At 39.4% G+C, this 25104-nt stretch overlaps 1 protein-coding gene across 3 annotated transcripts in view; it reads left to right on the forward strand.

Annotated features, from left to right (window-relative positions):
* The first annotated feature begins 12834 nt into the window (after positions 1–12834).
* Positions 12835–25104, forward strand: part of zmiz2 (zinc finger, MIZ-type containing 2) — a 52851-nt gene continuing 40581 nt past the window's right edge. The window contains exon 1 of one of the 3 annotated variants that reach the window (XM_067433762.1): positions 12835–13505. The gene's annotated coding sequence lies outside the window, so the exon portion shown is untranslated. The remainder of the gene's footprint in view (positions 13506–25104) is intronic. The other 2 variants (XM_067433761.1, XM_067433764.1) reach the window with 2 other exon arrangements.

The following is a 25104-nucleotide window of genomic DNA, read 5'->3' on the forward strand; positions in this document are numbered from 1 at the left end:
GCTCACTCTTAAAGGGATAGTTCACCCAAAAAGGAAAATTCTTTTATTACTCACCCTCATGTCGTCCCATCTCAACCCCACGAAAAAAAAACTGGTGGAAAGGCCTCATTTTTGTTTGTTTTTGCACACAAAAAGTATTCTCGTTGCTTCATTAAATTAAGGTTGAACCACTATCCTAAAAATCTAATTCCTCCTTTTGCTGCCAAAACGGCTCTGACCCGTCGAGGCATGGACTCCACTAGATCCCTGAAGGTGTGCTGTGGTATCTAGAACAAAGATATTAACAGCAGATCCTTTAAGTCCTGTAAGTTACAAGGTGGCCTCCATAGATCAGACCTGTTTGTTCAGCACATCCCACAGATGCTCAATTGAACTGAGATCTGGGGAATTTGGAGGCCAAGTCCAGACCTCAAACACGTTGTGCTCCTTAAACCACTCCTGAACCATTTTTGCTTTGTGGCAGATGCATTATCCTGCTGAAAGAGGGCTCAGCCACCAGGGAATACTGGTTCCATGAAAGGGTGTAGATGGTCTGCAACAATGCTTCGGTAGGTGGTACGTGTCAAAGTAACATCCACATGGATGTCAGGACCTAAGGTTTCCCAGCAGAACATTGCCCAAAGCATCACACTGCCTCTTGCCTTCTTCCCATAGTGCATCATGGTGCCATGTGTTCCCCAGGTGAGCGATGCACACGCACCCGGCCATCCACATGATGTTAGAGAAAATGTGATTCATCAGACCAGGCCACCTTCTTCCATTGCTTCGTGGTCCAATTCTGATGCTCATGTGCCACTGTTGGCACTTTCGGTGGTGGACAGGGGTCAGCATGGGCACCCTGACTGGTCTGCAGCTATGCAGCCCCATACGCAACAAACTGCAATGCACTGTGTATTCTGACACCTTTCTATTACAACCAGCATTAACTTCTTGAGCAATTTGAGCTACAGTAGCTCTGTTTGATCGGACCACACGGGTCAGGCTTCGATACCCCAGTGCATCACTGAGCCTTGGCCGCCCATGACCCCGTCACCAGTTTACCACTGTTCCTACCTTGGAGCACTTTTGATAGATACTGACCACTGCAGATCGGGAACACCCCTCAAGAGCTGCAGTTTGCTCGGATCTCAGTCGTCTAGCTGTCAAAAACTCTGTCAAATCCTTACGCTTGCCCATTTTTCCTGCTTCTAAATATAAGCCCGTCTTGTGAAGTGTGTTGTTGACGTTCATTGTTTATAAGTTATTTCTTGTTATGAGTCCGAAACTATTTGTCACCCCTACATGAGAAATTAGTAGGCATTCCTCACGTTAACCACAAGATGGCCCCACAGTCCAATTATTGTCCACTCACTCATTTACTTTTAAAAAACTTAGCTTGGCTGTTGAATTTGATTTTTCACATTGACATTCAGCTCACTTAATATGAATGTAATGTTTGGTTTTAACTAAATGTGAATTTAAAATATTAAAACCCTCTGTATCTTGGTTGCTTTAGGGTTGTTCTAAAGTGATTTTAGGGATTTTCACAAAACTGCAGCTTCTAACTACTGCCTATTGTGTCTCAGTTAGGTCTGCATAATGTCTGTTGGACAAACCTGTGCTCACTGGTGCCTGAATCCCTCAGCGGGACGCCGTGGACAGAGATTCACCTCAGGCAAGAGGAACAACAGCTCTCTTTAAATGTGAAAAGCTCTCCCTGTTTGAGTCAGATGGTTGGTCCTTTCCTGAGGGTGTTTTTCTCCTGCACCCTCTGCTGTCTGACCCATCACATGATTGGCCTGCTGTCCTGAGCTGCAATCTCATTATCCCTGCTACTTCCACCATCACTGGCCCTAGAACCTCAAGCTCAACAACAGATAAATACATTGACTCAGTAAGCTGAGTCTGACAACAACCACATTTATTTTTTAATACATTACAGTTATTATCCTAAACATTTGCAAGCCTAAAGTATAATCAGTTTGCAAGCATCAATCATAGATATCTCTTTTTGAGAGCTCATATATCTTGGATGACACACTTTCTTGAAGCTTTCTCTGTTTTCATCCTAATTAGGAGGGCTGTGGCATGATTGAGACAGACAGAATGTCCTCTTCAATCGCTGCCTCTGCTGCTGATGCGGCTGTTAATGTCTGTCTGAGTTATGGAACCGCATATGATCCAGCAGCTTTATAAAACACACCGCGCCTTAGGTGACTTTACATTTCTAATATGACAACTGTGGTTTGATTGTTGGCCTTGTAACAACAAAGAGTGTGAGAGGAGGTTCAACAACAGAACAGGTGAAGAGGCTTTCAAAGAATGTCTGTTGTCTCGCTTTATTCTGTATTTTTAGTCACAAAATCATAAAACTACAATAAAACATATTTATACACATTGGTTCAAAAGTTTGGGTTAAGTAAGATCTTTTATTAAGCAAGAATGCATTAAATTGATCAAAAGTGACAGTAAAGCCTGGATGCCAGCCGAACACAACATTTGAGGTCAGGAAGTTTTCTGACTATAGAATCTGAGTGTGACAAAGTAAAGACATTTATAATGTTACAAAAGATTATATTTCAAATAAATTGTTCTTTTGAAGTCTATTAATCAAGTAATCTTCAAATCTTAATTTACCCTAATCTTTTGAGTGGTAGGCTCATATGTATATTAGTGCTATTAAATTGATTAATCGCAAAAAATTGCATCTAACATAAAATATAAAATGTTGTGTTTATATAATGCGTGTATATATATTATAATATTTATATGTACTGCCTATATATACAGTACAGGCCAAAAGTTTGGACACATTACTATTTGTAATGTTTTTGAAAGAAGTTTCTTCTGCTCATCAAGCCTGCATTTATTTGATCAAAAATACAGATTTTTTTTTTTTTTTAATATTGTGATATATTACAATTTAGAATATTTGGTTTTCAGTGTATTATACTTTAAATGATCATTTATTTCTGTGATGTAAAGCTGAATTTTCACTATCATTCCTCCAGTCTTCAGTGATCATGATCCTTCAGAAATCATTCTCATATTCTGATTTATTATGAGTGTTCGAAACAGTTCTGCTGCTTAATATATTTGATGCATAAAAGGTTCAAAAGAACTGCTTTTATTCAAAATAAAAACATATTTTCAAATAATATAAATCTGCTTTACTATCATTTTTTATCAGTTTAACACATCCTTGCTGAATAAAATTATTACATTTATTTAAAAAAATAAAATAAAAAAATGACTGACCGCAAATTACTGACCAGTACTGTATATTGTTGTTATAAAAGATTTCTATTTTTAAAACATTTGCTTTTTTTTATTTTACTTTTTATTCATCAAAGTATTATAAAAAAAAGTATCACAGGTTATGAAAAAAATATTAAGCAGCAGAACTGTTTCCAACTTTGAAAATGAATCCTCATATTAGAATGATCATGATCACTGAAGACTGGAGGTCACAGCTTTGATCACAGAAAAAATGATCATTTTAAGTATAATAAATTGAAAACCAATTATTTTAAATTGTAATAATATATCACAATATTATTTTTTTTAATATTCAAAAATAGTGGATTTTTGATCAAATAAATGCAGGATTGATGAGCAGAAGAAACTTCGTTCAAACACATTACAAATAGTAGGCTAATGTGTCCAAACTTTTGGCCCGTACTGTATGCTAAATGATTAATCGTGATTATGTGTATAATTATTAATATTATGCACATTTGAATATACACACATGAATAAGAAATAAGAAATATTTGCATGCATATGCTGTATATTTATGTATAATTTATAATTAAAGTGAGATTTACCAGCCAAACACATGGAACAAACAAATGCCAAGTGGCACAAATAAAATAGTTGGATTGGACACAACCTCTGACATCAACAACAAAAAGTTGATACGCCTATTTATTTTAGTTGCACTTCATTACTTGCATTGCGCATTGTTTTTGCGAGTTGAACAGAGTTTGAGAGCCATTGAAACGCGCTGTTCCAGATGATGCAGACGAGTTTCTGGTGTTTCAGAGAACAAGGGTGGAAAGAACAGCTTTTTCAAACCCGCTCCTGCCCCCTTTTTGCTGCCGACTGTTATTGTCGGTCAGCCACTTCCCAGGAATGTTCCTCTTCAGGCCAGGGAGAAGTCACTGCAATGGAATGCAGCGCGCGCCCCGCTAAACAACAATGTTGACTTAAAAAGGCCAGAAAATGGAATCGATCTGGATGCGCGCGCGTCACGTTTAATGTGATACTTTCTTGGGAGCGAAAATAGAACCTAGACAAATAACTGTTAAATGATCTCGTTTTAAACACAGCTGCATCCCAAACGCATATCAGGACATTGCGTAAGATGGTACCAGGTTGTGGATTTGTCGACCGCGCTGCGTTCGAGAGGGAGGGGGCGTCTTTTTCAGCAGGCAGATTACTCTTTGTCTGTCCTTTTTGCTCATCCAATAGGAGCACAAAGACGGGCAGAGCTGGCAGAGTGGCATTCTAGCTCGCAATCCGCTTGGGCTCCCGTGCGGTGAGATTAGCCGGGGTCAGATTGATGCGGCGCGCCAAAACGCGCGATTTGACAGCGTTCATAAGGATCAATAGCCGAGTGCTGTTTGACCCTCATACAGTGGGCGATGTGGTTCGCGAGCGTGTGCGGAACGAGGGGGGTTGGTTGTTCTAGCCTGTGACATTGTTAAATGACTGCAGTAGATGGGGAGAGGGAGGGAGGAGGAGGGGGGGGGGGGTGCAGCAGGTCGTGGGGGAGGGGAGCCTGTGGGAGGTGGCATTGACATCGATAGCGAGGAGAAAGATGAAAAAAGGCAAAAGAATCTCAGCACCTGTTTCCAGGGCAACAGGGAGCTGCTGAGCATAAGTCTGACTTAACCCCCCACCCCCCGCACTGGCCGCATGCAGTGATGCAGCCACTTCAAACTGACTAACACACACAAACTAATACAGACTCTGATTCTTTTCGCTTGGTTTTTGAGCTTTTAGCTATGGCAATGTATTGAAACATCTGTCATTTAAGCAGTAGTTCAGCCATAAATTAAAACTCGCCCATTATTTACACTGCCACATATTTTTGTGTGACATGAAGCAGACAACTTTCTTCCATACATACAAAAACAATTCATTGTGACCACGTCTGTCAGTCTTATGAAGTAGTTTGACTGCTTTACAACAGATAAATCATGTGCACCACCAAAACTCTCGAAAATGTACGTGTTCATTACGAGTTTTGATTTCACTCTTAAAAATAAAGCTTCTTTATTGGCATCTGTCCATGAAGAATTGAGATTTTTTGTTGAACTAAAGGTTCTTTACACTGTCAAAAATGAAGGTTCAGTGCCATAGAAGAACTAGCCTACTTTGCGTTCCCCAAACAATCTTTAAGTGAAAGTTTCATAAAGAAGCCTTTTTTTCTTAGTGTAAAGAACATTTTAATAAACTAATGTTCCCTTAAAGTCGTTCACATTCAATGTTACGTCGACGGATCCGAATACGTCGTTGACATCGTCATAACATCTCCGTTCCCTCCTTCAGGAAACGACGGTTACATGTAACTGAGACGCTTTTCCACCATGAAGAACCTTTTGTTCCAAGGATTTTAAAGGTTAATTCTTCATTGAACAATAGTTTGTATAGTAGAAAAATGTTCTTTAGATACAAGGTAAAAATTAAACACTAAAGGTGTGGTCATATTACCGATATATCAAAGGACCATTCTGTGTTGCAACTACATTTCACTAGCAAAAAGTGCTTTTTTCATCACACAAAAGTCATGTGGACTCTTTCTTTTTCTGCAGTGCTTTTTGAGTATGATCACAATGAACATTTGGAAAACAGTTGCTTGAAGATGCTATATAATGACAGATTTGTCATATTTAGTACTGCTTTCAAACTTTTAAAGTCGGCATGAAACAGAAGTTGCGATTTGTTGTGACAGATAAATGCACAGATAAATGATTAAAATAAACACTACGATATTACATTAAAAATCTGAATGGAAATTTTGATGTCATGGCGATTTTAAAGTTCCCCTATTATGCTATTTCATAGGTTCCTAATTTTGTTTTGGTGTCTCGTACAATAGATTTACATGCATCAAAGGTTAAAAAAAACACTTAAATAATACACATCGCACACCACCTAGTTTCTCAAAGAATCTGAAAATGGTTTGTTTGAACTTCGAAAACTCTGGGTGCGTCTCAATATGCTCCATGGTTCAGTAGTCGTGACACTGATCAGGACATAAGTCAATGGGCTGACTCCCTTATCAGTGCCCTGACTACTGAACCAGGGAGCTGACTGAGACACACCCTCTGTCTCTCTAAGCCCCACCTTCTCTGAGAGCCCACTCTGCTCTGATTGGTCAGATGGCCGATTCTCTTGTAATTGGTTTACCGCTTACAGTGCATGTCGTAAATAAAATGGTCATTACCATATCTGAATTTCAGCTCTGGATCTTCCTCCGCACTAGCCTAGAAATCTAGACGCACCCTAGCGACAGCAAATCTAATCTCCCGTGAGTATCGTCTAGCAACTCCCAAAACAGATCTGAGCTGTAAAAACCATTCTCTGGTCAGGCCAATCACATCGTGTATAGAGTCGGGGGGCGGAGCCTAACAAAGTGATGGCCGAGTTGTGCTTGCGTGCTACTAGTAAACACAGAAGCTGGCGAACGGCGCTCTTTCGAATCAGCTTTGACCGCGACTCTGGAAGACTTGGAGTTAAGCTTTTCTCTGAGAAAAAACAAAGAACGGCACTGAAGTCATTCTTAAAAAGGGAAGATGTGTTCGGAGTTTTTCTGCCCGGATACGGCGAATGTTTAATCTGTCAACAAGCTCCGTTTCACCTTCGTTGCTCTGGTTGGTTGTAGCGCTATCCTATCGCGTGCAGAGGGAGTTTGAAGGACAACCGTTTATCCCGCCCCTCAGATTGAGCTGTCAATGGTGAGTTTCCTGACCAAACATCTTGATGTGGGTCTGGCTTCTCAGGCTAACTCCGCACTTGATACACAGTGAATCGAACAGTAATGATGCCGAGTCGTCAGCCAAAGTGGATTTGCTTTTGCAGCACAGAAAACAGCGTCTTCTTGACATGTCGAACTACAGTGTTTGAGGGTGGGTCAAAGTAGACCTTTTTTGGAGACAGCCAATGAACAGCATAGGCTGGCATTATGCAAATTTGTAACATTGTTACGTAGGTAGTAAAAGAAAGTGAGACTGGAATTACTGACGACTCTTTTCGGCAGTTCAGAATCGATTCTTTCTTTTAGGAGACAATACCTTTATTTGGCATGCGCTTTGATCTTTAAACCTTTTACATTCACAAACAGCTATTTTACACACTGCATGAAAGGTCATTTTCACAAAAAGCATAATAGGGGCACTTTAATAAAGGTGCAATCTACCAAACCTACACTGGACACACAAATAGTGTGTTTTTTACAGTGTTTGGGCCCGTGTTCTCATTACCTGCTCATCTGACTGTCTTTGTCCTTTCTACCTCTGACAAAGAATATTCTGTACTGTTTCCCTACAGCTCTTCGTCTGGCCCCAAACCTCCAGACTAACGTTCAGTCATGCTCATCAAGACTGCAGATCTATTGTTCTTTCCTCAGCAGCTCCAGTCTAGCCCCAGCGCTCTCACTCTCCCCCGCCTTCCCTTTATTCTCTCTGCTGGATAATTCCCATGATATGTTCTTGCCATTGGCGTGGGGCGTACCATTCTCAGCGAGGGGTGAGTATAAACCAAACAGGAGCTCTTTACACCTCCACACTGATTTATACAAACCTTTGCATTTAAAAATCACGCAGAGCTCCTATTTGCAGAGATGTCGGTGAAGCATGGCAAAAACGTTAAGACAGTTTGACATCTGCAGGACGTAAAGTGCAACTCCCACCCCTATGTAGAACAAACATAGTACGTTCCCATCCCCTCACGGCGTAGTAAAGTGCCTGTTTTATTGACTCAATGTCTTAAGGGCAGTTCTCTTCCCGTTTTTCTCGCAGTACCCTGCGAGATCTTAACAGGACAGGAATGAGAGAGGAATAACAATTATGTCACTGCATAAAAGCGAGCGGCTGATAAAGTAACAAAATGGACGACGTGAGCGTTGCCTCTTTCAGTGATAGCATCACAGAGAGCATCAGAACAAATGATAAACGTACAAATGTAGGGGCGAGAGAAAACCAGGAAAGCAGATGAAAGATCAGGTTGATGAACACCGTCTGTCACTGTCACCTCATGCCCAGAAGCTGAATTCAAACCTTAACATGACACCATCTCTGCCAAACACAGCGCTGCTGACTGCTGCCAGATTGCAATACATCTGTTTCACAGTTAAACCACTGCTGTTCCTTTCTGCTGGACTTCTGCGCTCTGTCACAAAATTGACTTTTTCAATTCACATTCCTGCTCTTAGTGTGAATGATTCATGAATGTTATTCCAGTGAAAATAACATAATGAGATCATTAATGAAATAAAGCGTTGAATATGTGTTACATCTCTCACAAGGGAGAGTGCAGTTCGCATCTAAGCATATCCGAGGGGTTAGGAATTTGAGTTTGCCCTTCTCTGACCTCTCTATTGTGAGTTGTGCAGCAGTCTGAACCAATCCTTTCACTCCCCGCTGCTTTTTAGAGGACAGCGGACACCACTGCTCTTCTAATTCATGATTCAAAGACACTTTGGCTACCTGCCCATGTGAAAAACATGTCCCTGAACACATCGGGCCTCATTCATGAAACGCAAGAGGAAGGGATTTCTGTGTAAATTGTTTATAGATCCAGCTCAACAATTTGACCATTTAAAATTGACATTTTGTTTTTCACAAATAATTTACACAAACATTTTTTTGTGTTTCATGAATAAGGCCAGCTCTGGCTAATTAACTAATCAATCTGTAATTAGGTAATAATGTTCTGGTAACATAATTAAATTCTGCTCAAATGCTTGGGGTTGATAAGATTTTTTTATGTTTTTGAAAAAAGTAAATACAGGAACACACACACACACACACACACACACACAAACACACACACACACACACACGCACACACGCACACACGCACACACACACACACACACACACAATACATCATAGCATAACCTTCGAGTCACTAGAAGTTTGTTGTTGTTGACAGTATACATGCACTTACACACCGATTGCCAACGAAACAGACATTTGATGCTGTTTTGACTCGTGACTGAGAACAAACAAACACACTTGCAGAACTCCATTGCTGCTGCGGGAAAACAAAATGCATCCACTGTTTCCTTAACACTGGGTTATTTGGAAAGCTGAACAACACTGAATTTTTTTTTTTTTTGATTGTTCAAATTGGTTAATTCAAATGAGCTTAAGCAACACAATTGCTATACATTTTGTCCTTAATTTTAATGTGTTAAATCCACTTAAATATAAGTCAAATTGTTGTGTTACTTGAATTATTTGTGTTGCATTAACTGTAACTGGGCTGGGCTTGTTAGTTCCCAGCATGCTTTGCATATGGCTAAATCAAGAGAGAGTAAGGGTGCGTCTCAATCAGCTCCCTAGTTTAGTCAGGGCACTGATCAGGGAGTCAGCCCATTGACTTATGTTCTGATGAGTGCCCTGACTACTGAACTAGAGAGGTGATTGAGACGCAAGCTAAGTTACTTTATATGTAAAAGTGTTATTTTATGTATTAACAATTTAAATAACAGTGGGCTACCATTGCAGAAGAGTGGAGCATTTGCTTAAAACAACTATAGTGCAAAAAACTGCTTTGCTGAAAAAGCTTTTAAATGAAGGGTCCTTATCATAATTAGCATTTAAGATGCTAATGTGTTATTGCTAGCTAAAAGTCAACTACACTGTCAAAAAAAGAGTACATAATCGTACCTTTTAAGGTACAAGTGGCCGTCACTGGTGGTACCCTTAGGGTACATTTTTGTGCCTCTAAGTCAGAGGCAGGCAAGTTCAGTCCTAGAGACCTGATGTCCTCCAGAGTTTAGCTCCAACTCTTCTAAGCCTCCATATTATAAAACTCATGGCACCCAGCATGCATTGCAGCATTAAGTATGTCACCATTGTTGAGATCCATATGCTGATGATATTTGTGTGCGTCTAAAAGCCAAGACAAATGGCCCAACTAAAGGAAACACCATAATGGTGACCAGACTTTTTCAATAAAACATCAAAATCTAAACCTGTTAAATCTCAATAAGAGCGTCTTTAAGGGGTGTAACCAAATTTTGTAGCACAGCGGCTCACTAGGACCAAACTGAGAAAACAAGGGTATAATTCTACTCTAAGACAATTGTGTACCTATAAAGGTACCTATACGTTTTGATCCCCAAGGAACAAAATTGTACATTCCCTGTACTTTTTTTTTTTTTGAGAGTGTAGCTAGTGCAATATTATAATTAATTTGCGTGACATTTAAATATATGAAACTGAAGTGATGAATTAATATATGAATTTGAATGCCTAATTCATGTCAGGAAGCCATATAAAATTAACTTTGAAACTACTTAATTAGATCACTTAAAACGTATTCATTCCATGATGTTGAAGTTACATGACAAATTATGTTTTTTTAACTTAATGGATTCATGTGGGACCAATGTACACAATTAAAGCAGCACTGGGTAACTTTTGCTCTCGGGGTCTCCCTACAGTTGGGAAACAATATTGTCCTCAACTACTGTCATAAACTCTGTCATCTTACATCAGGGGATGCCATCGCGCGTGCATTTGTTGACATGACAACCATGATAGCCCTGAACTAGTGATGCGTGGGTCGTCTCATAACCCGCGGACCCCGTATGTCTATTTAATGGTCACGGGTGCGGGGCGGGTTGTAAAAATATATTCAATATATTCGGGCCAAATAATTTCATAAAAGCGGCCCCACGGGTTAGAAAAAATGCTGACCCCGCGCAGCACTAACAGTTCCCCTGAACACTGCAGGAGGAGTTCACATGCAGGTGTTCTTCTGGCGGCGCGTGTGAAATGTCTTCATCCCAGGTCCAGTCAGTGGCATATGTTTCAGCAGGTCATATGAATATAATTTCATGGGGGGGGGTTTAAACGCCAAATAATCGCGATGCTCACGTTTACAAGCCAGCGTCATTATAGTAGTCTATTGGTTACCGTTTTACAGAATCTATATGATACTTCAGTTCAATGTTTGAGTGGTAGGTAATCACCATAACAAGCATGACAGCATCGGTCGGGCACGCCTCCTTCAGCTCACGCCAACGAACAAACGCTGTTCACATGTTGATCCTCGTCCTGCCTTTAACCCGATCACTTTTTCGTTTCCTCTTATTGCTTTCCTCCAACAAAACCTTTGCTTTCTTATTTTTCTGTGTTGCTTCGGACATGACTATTACATCCGACAAACAAACGATAGTTGGGCTCGCACGTCCGAATGTAAGGAAGTGTGGGTGTTGGTGGAAATGACGTATATGCCGTAAAGCAGTCTAATTTTGTAGTTCTTTTTGTTCTCGGGTTACTACCCGAAACCCGAAGTTTAAAAGTACGATTAAAAACGATACAGACCCCATCAAGCTAAGGCAGACGTGTCATTCAACCTATTGTAAGTTGATGTATCATCACAACACAAGAGTCTTGAAAATATATTATGAAGGTTGAAAAGGTACTTAGTGCTGCTTTAAATCAAATCCAACACACTTTTTTAATGTGTATCTTTCACTCACAACCAAACTTCTTTAGGGACATTGTTGAGTTCTGCCCTTTATGAAGTCATACAGGACCATACGAAACTTGGCACAGAAAAACTGCATCATACGTCTAACTCGTGTTTTTACTATTTTGGCCATGCATGAGAATCCAACTCATTTACAGTGTAAATATGTCAGACTGCATTAAATAGACCCCCCCCAAAAAGGACAAAAAAGTCACCAGGTGTGAAACTGCAGTCTGCAGTGATTGTCAGTAAAATTATACCATTGACATAGGCAGCCTGCCAAATGTCCCTGACTGAACATTTATATGCAATGGTGCGCCATTTTGGCTCAAGCATCTTCCACCCTCCCTAAAAATTCCTTTTATTAACATAATATAATAATCTAGGGCCATTCTCATGTCATATTCGCAGGGTTCATCTCATAACTGGAATCTGGTCTGCTCTCTTTATTTTTTTTAATAAAGTCAAATAAGTTATCTTTAACTCTCTACAAAAATTATATGTTTTTAATAGTATGCTTTTGTTTCTGTAATACACTGTGAAATATCTTCTTATGAACTTATGAGGACTTTTCTGGAAAAAAAAAGGTAGGCCTATAACAAAAAAGACAAACATTAATATAAATAAATCTGAAATAAAACATAAATATTAGATGAAAACATAAACATAAAAACATAAAAGAAAGTTTAAGATCTGAAATCTGAAATACATTTAATTTGATTTAAAAATGTATTACAAATGCACATAAAATTATTTCAAACTTCAAATTAACTTCAAATATATAAAAATAATTAAATATATAATATTTAATTAATATATCAACATTAATTTAATAAAAATATCAAATTAAAATGTCATTTAAAAAGATGAATAAATTATATTCAAATAAAATAACACTTGCTACTGATTTTAAAGAAAAGACTTAAAAAGATGTAAATGTTTCATATGGCTTCTTTAACGATGTGATATATTTTTAACATAGATTTTGTACAGGTGATTCTACAATGAAGGGCATTTTATATTCACCGTCGAGCGCAGCACAATCGTCACCCTCCCCACCCCAGCCTCGTTCGTTCGATTCCTCGACGCTCCATTAATCGAGTCTAGCAAACGAGGGGAAGTCAGTCAGCTGGGGAGGGCGATGAGGGGGTGAGTGACAAAAAAAGAGAGAAAGAAAGAAAGAACGAACGAACGAAAGAAAGCGAGCAAGAAAGAGAAAAACTGCCTCTCTTTCTTCCGACAGAGCACCTCCATCCCCATGATCTCATGAATAAATTATAGCGACTCATTGTGCAACAGAGGGAGGAATGCAGTCGAGCAGACTCGCGCGCACACATACACACGCACGCGCACGCAGGAGCAGCAGCAGAAGCAACACGAGAGCCGCCGCGACTCTTTGGATTTACACAAAAACATTTCATTAAAACACACACATGCTGGGAGACGGAAAGCTTTAGAGTGTTTTATTTCGCAACCTATGGATCATATAAATAGAAATCCGTGAAGAACTGATACATTCGCAGATGATATGATCCAGTTTTAACGGTTTTAACGTACTCGCACGGCTTCCGATTTCGGAGGTAACCTTTGCTATCCAAGAAAAGACAAAAACGGCGTTTTAAATATTGGATAAACTGTTTTTATCCATTTGAACCCAGCGAGGATCGAACAAGATCCTTATCTCTTTTTATTGTGAACATTTCGAGAGGATTTTCTCACAAGGAAAGCCGAACACGGAATCAAATCCAGCCAACGGATCAACCTCGGGCAGCCGGAGTGGAAGGTGAGGACGGATCACTAGAGCTTTTTCAGTATGATCTCTTTCTTCTTATTATCTTTTGCGACGTGATTGTGATTATTTGTGTATGTAGTTATATTTAGTGTGATCCAAGACTCAAAGGGGGTTCGCTTTTATCATGCTTAGCGATTTGAATGGCCCTGTGCAGTCGTTTCCTGCTTTTCTTTACTTCTTTATTCCAGCTGTCAATTCAATAATCATGTGTCATATGTGTTGCCTCCTCAAATGATTAAATAGAGTAAGGATGGATCCATTCACACGAGCTTACAGTAGAAAAGCCTCCTGCTAGACTCTACAGTATGACTGGGTGTTCAGTCAGGGTTTTAAATGGTATTAAATGTGTGTTAAAAGAAAGAAATTACACTATAAAACGTGGTGCATGCACCCAGTAAGGGTTGTAGTATCATCTGCTGCATGTTTCTACTCTCAGGCAGTGTGGTTATTGTCTGAAATATGTGTGAAATAAGGAGCTAGACAGTGAATCTCAGTTTGAGCTGGTGCATTCTCAGCTTTTCTCAAAGCAAACATGGACACCAAGGTTTTAAACGTGGCCAGCTCTGATCTGTTGAGTGAAATTTGTGGCATTATATAGCACAGCTTTTATTAGATCAATCAGGGTGCTGTTAAGTGAATTTCACAGCTAAATGCATTTGAAACACTAGTGTTGCCTGTCACGGTGACCACTTCATTGTGGCTCTTTGGGTTGTTCTGGTTTAAGTTGTTTGTTATGAATACCAACCTCTGAATTTAGTCATTAGAGACCACAGGATTTGCTCCAGGAGCTGTTTTTACATGTTAGTATTGGGGTGTGTGTGAAACACACATGATCCAAGGCTTTTTTCCCCTTGTTTGAGCCATCTTTTTTGGGATCTAATCTGAGACCGAGTTGCTCCACATACACGGGACAGCATGGGAGGGGGGTTTTGCCTGTCGCATCACAATACCTTTTGCATTAGCATCATGATAGAGCGCTCCACCCAGATGCTTTACATACTGGCAGCACACCTACAGGCAGGTTGGTGTAGCGGGAGCGTTTTAGGCCAGTAACTACACAGCAGGTGAGATGGACAGATGGCGAAGGTGGTGCACAGAACCTCAGCGCTGCCACAAACTCTGTGTTTGCGGGTCACAGACCAGGTAGGCGACAAATGCTGCGCTACCCATCCCCAGGGGTCAAATGATGGCCACAGACATCCCTCTGCTGAATTTTCTTTTTTTTAGCCCCTAATTTGCATGTGTTGTCTCACTCTAAAACACCATCGGTGATAGATCACTTAATTATGATAAGGACCCAAGCCATCTGCTATTCTGGACAAACAGCATACGGACTCTGACAATCCTTGGGTTTTTAAAAGAAATAATGACGACATTACTTATCGTCATGAATATTTAACTCTGAACGTTGCATTGTCTTTATATGTACCCTATGTGTTGAGGAAATGTTTACTAAAAGCACTTCTCGTCGTGATGAGTTAGTCAATAATTGATGGCAGGCCGGCCTCGGCAGTGTCAAGTAAAGCTCCGGTCCTGAAGATGAGTGTCATGGCTTTGTGCCGGCTCTCTCTGGGGATACAGGCCTAAGTCTAATATTATTAAATGTGCTCTCAGTTTGTTTGCGCTCCTGTGGTATTATCAAGTAATATTTGCGTACGAGAGTGTACAGAGTTTGCTGCGTAAAAGCTCAATGGTTTAATGTTCGAGAATGAAGAATTTTACTGTACTGTACTTCACTGTAAAATAAATAATGTATATCTTTTTTATAGTAAAATATTATAAGTTATTATTTAACTACTCCCCCACATTTTGAATGTAAGCACCTGAATCATTTCATCTTCCTCCTCTGTTTTTATAAATTGGGCTGTGTTTGAAATACTAGCGTATTGTTATACTGTGCAAATATGAATGCACTGTATTTCACAATGAATTAACCACACTTTATTGGACCTTTTAATTTTCTATTTATTGCAGATATGTTTGACCTATCTGACCCTTGAGATATTTATTATATAATTTGTGTTTTTATAAATATATATATATATATATATATATATATATATATATATATATATATATATATATATATATATATATATATATATAATATTAGGGGTGTCCCCGACTAAGGATTTACACTTTCGGATCAGAATTGTCGAATCATTTATGTGTGTGTGAATGGGTTGGGAGGGGCACAACACTAGTCCGCAGGACGGTAAAACTCTTTTTATTTTCCTTTACACACTGCACACAGCAAAAGCTTTTAATAAAGCGACCAAAACTGCCTGCCAACTGACAGACGAACTGACAATGGCTTTCTTATTTTGGTTTAAATAAAAGGTAATGTGGTGGATAAACATTCGTAAAAAAAATTCTCATAACATTTTAAATCCACGATTTAAAATAAAGAACATCACACAATATATAAAAGAACATTTTGATAAATAAATCAAAAAAATACCTGCCTAGAGAAGAAAAGAACACTGATACCCCTTTTCCACCAAGGCAGTGCTGGTGCTAAATCGGAGCCAGGGCCTAGTTTCAAATCGGTTCTTTGTGTTTCCACAGCCAAAGCACCAGCTCCGAGCCAGGAAAAGTGGTTTTTAAGTAACACCAAAACATTGCTGGGCTAGAAGTAAGAACCGCTTGCGTCACCGGCTGGGGGCGGCGTTACCGTGATCAACAAGATGAACACAAACCTGTGACCGCCATTTTTTCAATAGCAGCTAATCAAGCTAACAGTTGCTGGATTGTAATCTCCGTCTATACAAATCATGGAGAGCTGCACGAATGCGTTGGATTTGCGGCGTTTTAATGCTGATGTAGGATCATAAAGCCATGAGCCACTGAGGGAAGGCTTGTTCGAGATGCATCGGCGCGCGCTGTGCAGACTGATTGCATATGACATCAAAGTAGAGCGAGCGCCAACGACTCCTTATGCTTTTGAATCGCTCACGCGGTGTTTTAATATCATACACGGATCGGTCTGCGCAGCGCCGATGCATCTCGAACAAGCCTGGTGTGTTTGTATTTCCCGCTGCCTCGCTAGCATTGCTAAAACGCTAGCGAGAAAGATGAGACGTATACAGTGACGTAAGACCTAGCTCTGCGGTGGCTCTCTTACATGTGGAAAGCCAAACCGGTTCATAAAGGCTCTCAAGTCGAACCAACTTAGAACTCACATTTAACACGGGCTCTGAACTAGCACTCGGTTCATTCTGGTGGAAAAGGGTTATGAGTGCATTTACATGCGCGTTTTTAAGCCGATTATGCCTAAAGGGGGTCGCACACCGGACATAAAGCTCAGCGGTTTGTCTCGGGTATCTCACACCAGGCGCACACATTATATAAGCGCAAGCTCAATTTTAAATCGAAGATTCGACTGTGATTGAAACCGGCTCTTCTTTTTTTTTTTCGCCTCAAGAAATATCTGCCTACACACGATACCACTGAAACCGACTCAAAACGATGTAGCATACATGCCAGGCCAGTATGTGGCACTGTACTTCACACAGAGATACACCAAAAACAGAGAAGAAGACTTCTGGGGTAATGACATCATCGTTTAAAAAAATAAAAATACGGGGAGCCTGTACACATGAAAACGCAAGGATGACGTTTTCAGATTTTCAAAAACGCCGGATCCGTCTGGATATAGTATACAGCTAAACGCGTCTCTGTGTGTACGGGGCCTTAGTTTGATTATTTGTTTTATTTTCTTAATTTGTATGTGTCTGTTCACAGTTCAGTCCTACTTTCACTGAACATAGCACACCGAACCGAAACTGTGACCTAAAACTGGGGTAAACGCCATACACAAGTAATTTGATACACCACTAATGTATATACACACCCAAACACACAGACACACGTCCTAACTGATAAATAATGCCAATAATATAGACTTATTTAATAAACACAATATTTATTTTATTTTACTTTAGACTTAAAATTTGAATAAATTCAGTGCACTTATTTTTAAATTTACAGCTAGACTCTGTAGTGTACTAATCATTGCATAATGCATTGTGTTTATATGCATTTTCTTAATATAGCTGCCATCTAAACAGTGTTTAGGAAGGTTTCACTCGGTTACTGCGGTCCGAGTGCGAATGTGATTGTTTCACTGAACTTGGTAATATCTAGAGCTGAATGATCAAAAAAATTACCACAATAAAAAATTTCATATCAGATGATATCGGTGGTCAAGTTTAAAGGCAGATTTTTGCCCCATTTGTAAAACCAGACCATTAAATGTGGTTGTAACCTATTCTTTATTGTCAGAACAGGGCATTTTACAAATCTGAGGTAGAACAGCACAAACATTTTTGTTTAGTTTACACTTTTTTAGTCTTTTTTCCCTAACAAAATAAATATCTTAATGTTAAAATGTATTTCTTCATGTTCTAATGGGTGATGTATTATTTCAAATCATGAAAGAGCTTTTGATGGGAAGTATCTTCATCACAGTTTGCAGTGCAGGCTGCAATATTAATAATATTACATGTTTTGTATCTTAGAAATGCACATTTGACAGTAGCTTGAGTTGGGATGATGCATGTCCATTAACAAAAACAGTAATATCTATTAAAAAAGTAACCATCCCATAGGGTAAAATTTAAATGTTCTGAGTACAGTTAGTGTTGCTAAAGTAAATGATGGTGATTTGTATATTGAAAAGCCTAACAGGATCGTTCATGGCACAATGCTTCTGCTGATGAGACTGTCAGCGCTGTTTCAGCTGGTTTAAAATAGTTTAAATCAGAGACGTTTGTGTTCTTCGATGAAGTCAAGCACTTTTCACTGCATCTCACAGCGCTGTTTAGTGTCGTGTCAATCAGAGAGTAAACTAATCTGTTATAGTAAGCTTGCGCTGCGCTCCCATTGGTCCGTATGGTGCAGATCAAGTGAGTAGCACTGTTTTGTACTGCTTATGATGCATACATTTAAAAAAAAGTTTTATCATTTTGAGACATTATATCGTGATCATTATTGTTACTGTTTTGTCACTCTGCAATAATTCTCTCAAACCCTGGTGCATTTGCGTTCATAGAAAATGTGGGTCAATGTTGTGTTTATTTTCTTTGGTGCTATTATGCACAGCACAGTGAAGGATGGGTTTACTGTATGCAGCTTTCTTCTACTTGCAAACTGACTCTTTTGAGGAGACGGCGGCTTCGGAGCCATTCATTCGCACTCTGTGTGAGTATTACACTGCACACGCTCACTCTCGCTCGTATTCGTGGTAAATCATCACCACTGTCATCCTTGACATGCTTGTGTTTTGTTGAACTAATGAGTTCATCATCGGCTAAATATGAGTGCCCAGGTTACTTTGCTTCTTGATCGCAAGCGCATCGGAGTTCCTTTCACATTTACACGAATCGCGCCACAGTTTCAGTGCAACCGAACTCAGTCCGTGTCCTGCAGGTGGTCTCGGGTTCGGTACCTCGCGCACTCCTAGGTCTGCATGACAGCTTTCACATTACCAAAACTAAACCGCCAGTGTAAAAGCACCTCCACACGGCCCTGTAATATTTTTGAACTCCATTTGACTCGACAGTCATGACTCGTATCAAGTCTTTTCATCTGACTTTAATTGACGTTAATGATTAGTAGCTTCCATGCACGTGTCTCAGCTATAACAGTAAGCCACATCCATTAGCATGCCATGTCTTTGAGGACAGGAGCAGTGTTTTAAAATAGAGTCATTGCACCCGGAAACCTATCGCTTTATTTTTTAACCTTGGTTTGTGCAAACACTGTGCTTGACCTTGGCTCAGAGTGGGAGTGTGAAGACAGCAGTTTTGTAGGGGATGTGTCAACAGAGGCCCTTCTGGACGAACAAAAGGATGAGCAGGTAATTTAATCCAGGATCTCACACAATGACAAATAAAAGGCTGTCCAGAAGGAGCGATTCCTTCACACACAAATTCAGCCTTTTTTAAAATGAGACCTTAATTTAAGCTATAATGGCTTAATCACATACTGTTCTTGCAGAATGCATGCTGTACAATTTCTATATGTGTTATATTACACACATGGTTAATTGCATGTGCTAAAATGCGGCGTACTGCATGAGAGACTGTATCCCACAATGCACTGAACTCAACCAAAGGGAACGCGCGATTATTCAAGTCATAATATGGCTTAGTGTGATTATCAAATCGCAAAGGCTGCAAATTAATTCAAATATACACAAAATAATGCACCTCATGTTTCAGAATTGAACATTCAGAAGTGTGGCACTGTTCTTGATCTCGTGAACCAGAGTTTTCATTGTCTTATATTTCCTTGGTTTGTTGTAAATGCTGTTCTGAAATGTGAAATCCATCTCTACATGTGCTCTGAGTAACGCAACGTGCCAACCATCCTACCAAAATTGTAATAAGAAACGCTCATAACAAAATGAAAGATAGGCTTTGAGAGCCACAATAAATGACTGATGACTGTTTAACATTTGAAAATAAATCAAATAAGCCATAAAGTTAGTAATATTAAAAGTTAGCTGTTGTAATATTTCATTGTTTAGTAATAAATCATTACGACATAAAAAGAATAAAAGAAAAAAAATAATACTATTTTATTGTCATATTGATGTATCAGAATTTTTGAAAAAACAAAACCAAGTGGCAATGCTATCAAAAAAATGTCATAAATCTCATGCCCTAATCAGATACGATTTCAGTCACAGTTTTTACTCAAAATTAGGTTAAAAATTCAATATTTATTCAATTTCGCCTTATAGTGTTAACTCGATGCCACTTAGTGAGATTAAGTGATGATGAGTGATGACAATGTAGCATACAACAGTTTGAAATGTTTAAAACATATATAAACCATACGCTTAGCGCAGTTTGCAAGTATGTTTATATTATAACTTTAGAAATTGGGAGAAATCTTTATGCTAGACATGGAGCATGTTAACATTTGTCCTGCAGGTGGTTGGTAAGGTTCAACGTTGTTCGGTGCTTGCAAAGAGAGAGTAATGCTCCAGATAGCAGCGATAAAAGCGCACACAGACAGATTCACAGCCATGCCCTCTCTTTTCTGTCTGCCTCACTGTTTCAGTACTCTGGGGGAGTTTCTTTTTATATCCGCGGAGTGAGCAACGCACGCAGTGTTGAAATCAATGTCCCTCCCGCACGTATGGATCTCGCCAGGCTATATTTGGTGTGCTGAAACACAGCTTTAAAAAAAACAACCTTCCTTTACGTCAATTTCCTCTCTTGAGTTCTGTGTTTTGCGGTCATCAATTGTGGCGGATTAGATGTCTAAGCGGGCCGAGAGACCGTATGAAGCGCGGACCCCCGCGGTCCGCCTGGGGAGAGATGTGGTTAAAGGGTTTAATGGGATCACATGATGGCGGAGTAAATCGGGGCTGCTTTGTGATTAAACATTAAGATGTTGAGGTACAGATCAATGCAATCGATGTTCAAGCGGCTCCTTGTCCGTTTGCCCTCCCTGGTTATGTCAACAGCTAACTGCTACAAGACGCAGATTAATATGGGCTCTTTGTTGTTGATCATTCTATATCATGGAGGAAAACGCATGCACTAAATGAATGTAAAATGAGATTTATATAGCTAATGTGTGGAATGCGGCGGAGACGTGCATCAGGGAGGAGATCTTGCATTAACACCACTCAGGCGTTGCTCGAGCGGCATGTTAACAGGCGGGTGGCGGCATTACAGAACAGCCTGAAGATCATCGGATAGGCCTGGCAGTAATCCGCCTGCGGTTTTGCTCCTGCAGACAGTGCATTAGTAGACAGGCGCAGAGAGATGCGTAACCTCTTATTGACTAGCTGTGTGCATGCGAGCACGCCGTAACGAATCGCTGCTTTATTAACCACACACCTCTGCCAGATCAAAACGACAGGGCTGATGTCATAAACCTGGAGAAATCTGCCTTGCTTTCCCCCTCTCCAGCGCTCACATTCTCAAGACTGACAAATGAGATGTTTCGCCTCTTTGAGGAACGCTCTGGAAATTGCTGAAGTCAGATTGCAGGCTGCCGGACGGGGCTTGCTAAAAGTGTTGAGACTCTCTCACGGCTGTCCTCGGATGATCAGCATTCCCAAGCGGCTTTCTGATTTTACCAGGGACTCAATAGAGGCGAACGAAAAGCCCCTCCTTCAAAGGCTAAATTGGAAAAAGAGGTGTGACGGTTATAACTTTAATAAAACACTTGCATTTATTATTCTGTTTAAACTGTATATATTTTTTTAGCTGCACAGCTGTTTAAATGTTCAATTTTACATGTTAGGGTTTATGGCATTTAAGTGCATTTGTTGTTGTTTTTTTCTTCAGCGATACCGATTAGTGGCGGATATATCGATGTATCGGCTGATAAAAGCATTTATTTTCACTATCGGTCAAATGTTTAAAAACAGCCGATGATATCCTGTCAATTAAAACGGTGTGGAAAAATGTGCCTGACTTCAACTCGTACGGTGTGTGACACAAATCTCTCTTGTGTTGAATTTTTAGGGAAGGTTAACATGACAATAATGCATTAACAGTTAAAAAATATTGTAGTTAAAGTGTTAGTTCACACAAAAATGAAAATTATTTCATTAATTACTCACCCTCACGCGATATGAGTCATATGTCATGTATCTGAACGGCGGATCTGCGTCATATTCTTGCGCATGCGTCGAGTTCACGTCACTAACTTGGTGGATAAAGTCGTTATTTTGGGTGTCCAACAACATGAGGGTGAGTAATTAATGAAATCATTTTCATTTTTGGGTGAACTAACCCTTTAAAGCAAGTTCTGTTTGCCCTATGAATCATCCGTAGTTCAAGCCAGGATTGCCAGGTCATTATTTGTAGCAGCCCCTCCATTCAACAATCGCACAAAGCTTTGTTACTTGTTATAAGATATTTTATCATGAAATCTTTTATGTGACATGACAGATCGCTGTGGTTCAAGCTGCAGTGCAGTCTTTTCTTCCACCTTAATACAAGTATATCTCGAAAAACATGCATGAATATGAGAAGGAATGTTGAAATATACATTACAACTTACTGAAATGAATCATGTCTCATGCCATCACTTAATCAGTGTTTCAACCGCAGAAAGACATCATTAAAACAGCCAGTGAACAATAGGTCACTTAACCCTGCATTTACCTTAGGAAAGTTTTCCAATGTTCACATTTTGTTGGTTGAATATAAACACTAGAGAGGAGCTTATTCAATGATAATTATGTATGTGCTTGAATAAATTTGTCATTAAGACAAGTGTTTATGAAAACAACTACCTTATGTGAAACTGAGTTGCATACAAGACAAACATTTACGTTTTTATTATAATATCAGAAAATAAATAGCATTTGAATGTAATAGTTTGTCTCTGTTGTTCATTTTAACCTCTATTATTATAGTAATTGACCAAATGAGAAGGTTTCCTTTATAGCCTATTTTGCAGCATTATTTGGGTGAGTTGTTTCTTCCTTAAGAAACTCAAACTATTGGTATCGGCAGATATCATACGGATTAATCCGCTATCGATATCGGCGGAGAAATTTAGTATTATTGCATCTTTTGGTTTTTTTAATTTCAGTTTTAGATCTTCCACTTTAACTTTATTATTTGATAACGTTGGCACTGAGACCCGGAGGCTTCATACCTCGCTAATGGCGAATGGTGGAGGGATCCTCGTCCACGAGCAAAGCTTCTCCTTCAAAGGCCACGTCGGTAGTGGAAGCACATCTGACGGGATTAAAGGAGGAGAGATGATTCCACGGACCAACATTTCAAAGACTCGTAAATTCCACTTTCGGAGGTGTATGGGGGTGGTAATGGACGCTGGAGATGGACGAGCGCACCGGCGGGGTGGGGGGTGGACGGCTGGCACTCTGAGGTGGGGGCAGGTAGCTCTTTCCCTTTCAGCGCAGCTGCCGTTTGCTCTGCAAATTGATGTTCTTCACTCCCCCCGTATGTTTGGATTCACCGGAATAGCTTTGATCTCTTCGGGACTGCAGGTTTTTTTTTGACCACTCACGCAAATTGCTCCTGTAGGGACTGTGGCCTGAGGACTGTTTATTCGGCTGTAACTGCAGAGAAAGGTAAAGACACTTTGTCTCGGATATCAATGTGCAAGGGTCGCAAGGGTCACCCCAGAGTACCTTTCCACCAGCTGCTAGGAATCCTGGGAATGTCAGTTAAAGGGGTGCTCATCTAGACAACAAGCAGCTAATGGTTTCACTCATGTTTTTGGCCAATCTCATGATTCAGACACACAATTAGCTGTGGTCATCCGTCCATATGCTACACCCTGCCAGATTGTGCGAAGACTCCTGTGAAAAGTGACGTGTCTGGTACTAATGCATCATGAGAGTTGTGTCCCTTCATTTCTGGGAATTTTGTTTTCGTGTGAACCATTATGGAAATGTGTTATTGGAATAGTTTGGTTTCAATACAAGTTAAGCTGAATAATATTGATTACCCCCACCCCCCAAAAATTGGGTCTCAAATTGGGTTAAATCGTTGGGTCAAAACATTTACAGTGGAAGTAAATGGGGCAAAACAAATACATTCTGGAGAATATGAAAATTTAAATGTAAAACATTTACATTTACAATTACATTAATTCTTCTGTTTAAACTATTAAAAATGTACCGCTGTTTAAATCTTAATTTTTGCATTTAAGAGTTTATTGCATTCAGTGTTAATTTTTATACTATTAAAATATGTATTCATATTTATTCTTTAAATTAAAAAATTCAGTTTCTGTTGTAGTTTTATTGCATGTTTTTGTCATTTTTTTTGTTTGTCTTTTCAAGTACTGGAATTCAGCTATTCATTATTTTTTGTTTCTTTTAGTTTTACAAATTTTACTACTTCAACTTATTTTATTACACTTAATTGTCAAGGCAACGTTTAATTAACGTTTAGGTTTTTCATCTAATATTCATATTTTATTTCAGCAAACATTTTTTTTTAAAACTAACAAAAACAGTGATAGCATTTCATTTTCATTGCAAAAAGTTAAAATTGTTTATATCTGTAAAGTTATACACAATTTTAACTTTTTGCAATGAAAATGAAATGCTATCACTGTTTTTGTTAGTTTTAATAAAAAATGTTTGCTGAAATGAAATATGAATATTAGATGAAAAACCTAAACCATAATTTAGGTTACTAACAATTAAAAAAGATTGTTGCGAATGTTAACATTTCCAGATTGCCTATATTCACTTCTCTTAAGTGCCACATTGTAACCCTTTTTTCTGAGGATGGAAAGGAAAACATTATTCCACAGATGCTGTGGATTGAGCTTAACTTGCGGTGAACACTTTAATTTGCTCTAGTCCACTAGTTTGTCTCAGTGGGAGAAGGCGAAAGGCGTCGATTTCCGCCTCTTATTTTTAGTTGACTGTGGTGACAGCTGGTACAGATAAGGAGGATTAGATGCTGTGTTCAATGTCTTGTAATACACACTCTCAAATACACTACTGTATTGGTGTTTGGCCACCTGAGAAAAGGCTTAGACACACTATGGCAGTTCAAACACCAAGCAGCAAATTGATTCTCTCTCTCTGTAACTTCTTTCATCCTTCCTTCAGGCACAGACGACCACCAAAAAGAAACATTTGTATTGACAGCTCT

The sequence above is a fragment of the Pseudorasbora parva genome, chromosome 23, assembly GCF_024679245.1.
Source record: "Pseudorasbora parva isolate DD20220531a chromosome 23, ASM2467924v1, whole genome shotgun sequence".
NCBI classification, from domain to species: domain Eukaryota; kingdom Metazoa; phylum Chordata; class Actinopteri; order Cypriniformes; family Gobionidae; genus Pseudorasbora; species Pseudorasbora parva.